Source organism: Pseudophryne corroboree, unplaced genomic scaffold, assembly GCF_028390025.1.
Source record: "Pseudophryne corroboree isolate aPseCor3 unplaced genomic scaffold, aPseCor3.hap2 scaffold_1435, whole genome shotgun sequence".
NCBI lineage: Eukaryota > Metazoa > Chordata > Amphibia > Anura > Myobatrachidae > Pseudophryne > Pseudophryne corroboree.
Genome location: NW_026968063.1, coordinates 97,501 through 100,000, shown reverse-complemented (window position 1 = coordinate 100,000; position 2,500 = coordinate 97,501).

Sequence of the window (2,500 nt, the reverse complement as noted above, 5' to 3'; positions counted from 1 at the left end):
CGATTTCGCCTGTTTTCGCCTCACCCAACAACCTGTTCGCTAGGAAACCGGTGCAAGCCGTCCTGGGGGGTGGTTTTTTTCGCTGGGACGGCAGCAACTGCCCCCAGCCCCACCTCATCCCGATCTACGCCTGACAGGTTTCATCTTGTCCCGGGGGGGTGAAAGGGTGTAAAGAGGTTCCATCTCGCGGGGCTCCGTCGCCCTTCCGGGATGCCGCCGCCTGGCGCACGGGCGACCGCAGCTTCCGCCGGCTCCCTCCGAAAAGCGCCTCCCGCTCTCCCTGCGTCATCCTGGACGGTCTCGCTCCGAGTCTGCGCTTCTCTCTCGCCCTGCCGCCAGACTCGGCTCCTCTCCCGCGCTCTCTCTCTCTCTCGCTCTGACCTCCGCCCCGTCCGGCCCTCCCGTCCGCGGCGGGGGAGGCCCGGCGGGCGAACCCTTCCGTGCGGCCGCCTCGCCGGAGCGGGGGCGGCGCGCAGGGCCCTCTCCTGGGGCTTGCGAGGAGCGGCCGTCGGGGCTGGCCGCGTCCTCGGATCTCGATGCGACGCTCGTTCGGTTCCTGGGAAATCGTGTGCTCCGCCGGGGTCCGGGGGCGAGCGCCCTTCGCTGGGCGAGGGGGACGCTTCCCCGGCACCCCTGGCGGCGTCGGACGCCTGCGGGTGCCGGCGGACGGAGCAGACCGCGCCGCACGGGGTACGGGTGCGGGGCCCGCCCGGCTCCGGAGACCGGAGCGCTCGGGCGGACGCCTGGGGACCGGACGCCCTCTCCGGGCGGAGGGGTTCCGGGCGCGCCGTGGGCAGAGGGAGGGTCGGGTTCGCCTGGAGCCGGCCGAGACCCCTGGGTTCCGGCCGAGCGATCGTCCCTCCCCGCCGGGGCGCGGGGTGCCACATCGATCGGGTTGCGGAAATGGGAGACGTGGGGCCCTTCTCTCGCGTCAACCGCAGCCCTCCGTTTTCTCTTTTCCGGCTTGACTCTGTTCGCCACCTGTGATGCTCTCTGGCCGGTTCCCTCGGGCGTAGCGGGACGGGCGGCGCGCGCGACGCTCTCGCGGAGCGTCCTCCGACGCTTCCCCGGGCTCCTGGAGCCGCCTCCCGGCCCGAGGGGTGCCCGTCCGCACTCATCGGCTGAACTTCCGCGAATTGCAGTACCCGATTCGGCCCGCCGGGGGGCGCTGCCGCCGGGGGAAGAGGGGGACGGGCCGGGCCTGGCGCCGGGCTCCGCCGGACGCCCGGCGCTGCCCCGTCTCGGCCTCGGAAGGGGGAGTCGGGGGAACGGGAGGCCGGGAGTCCCGGAGAAAGAGAGAGAGAGAGAGAGAGAGAGATAGAGAGACCTCCGCGGTTCCGCCTTCGACCGCCGGGGGGCGCCGCGCACCCGTCCGCACGGGCCCGTCCCGGTGGCTCCCGGCAGGGCTCTCCCAAACCCTCTCCCAGGGCCCCGGTCCGGGAGCCCGACTGCGTCCGCTCTCCGCTTCCAGAGAGGAGGCTGTCGGACGGGGAGAGCTGGTACCGGGCTCCTGGAGCCCTGCCTGGGCAGCCTATGGAAGGGAGGGAGCCCTGGCCCTGCTGCTCTCCGAGCTCCGGCCCTGCTGCTCTCCGAGCTCCGTGCCTGCTCTGCCACGGGTCCTTTCGCAGGAGCTCCAGGGAAACGGGCTTTTCGGCCCCTGACAGAGTCCCGGCTCTCTCGCTCGCCTCGTTGGTACCTACTGATCCGGCGGAGGTGTTCTCCGGCGGGTAGCGACACGGACGGCCGAGGGCGCGCTTCACCCAGGCTTCAACCGTCTCCTCCCCGAGCCCCTGGAAGTGCAGCTGGGCCGCGGGCGCCCCGGTCCGCACTCATCTGCGAAACTTCCACAAATTGCAGTACCCGATTTGGCCCGCCGGGGGGCGCTGCCTCCGGGGGAGAAGGAGACGTGCCCGGCCCGTACGTCGGGCTCCAACGGATGCCCGCCGTGGACCCTTTATAGGCCCCATCCTGGTCCTGCCATGCTGTTATCGGAGCTCCACGGCTATCTTGTCACTAAACCTTTCGTTTGAGCTCCAGGGCTTTTTGCTTTTTGTAACCCGGTTCCTGGAGCCCTGCCTGGGCAAAATCGGATGCAAGAAGGCCCTGCCCATGCTGATCTCTGAGCTCCGCGCATCTTCTGTCACGGGTCCTTTCGCAAAAGCTCCAGGGAAACAGGCTTTTCGGCCCCGGACAGAGTCCCGGCTCTCTCGCTCGCCTCGTTGGTACCTACTGATCCGGCGGAGGTGTTCTCCGGCGGGTAGCGACACGGACGGCCGAGGGCGCGCTTCACCCAGGCTTCAACCATCTCCTCCCCGAGCCCCTGGAAGTGCCGCTGGGCCGCGGGCGCCCCGGTCCGCACTCATCCGCGACACTTCCGCGCTGGAGTCCGACGCTCGCCGGCCGCGTCCCCCGGCCCGCGGGGGCCCGGGGGGAGGCCCGACGCGTGCGGGGGGAGGCGGCGGGCGGCGGGGGCGCCCCCGCGCCACCCGACGGCGCCCCC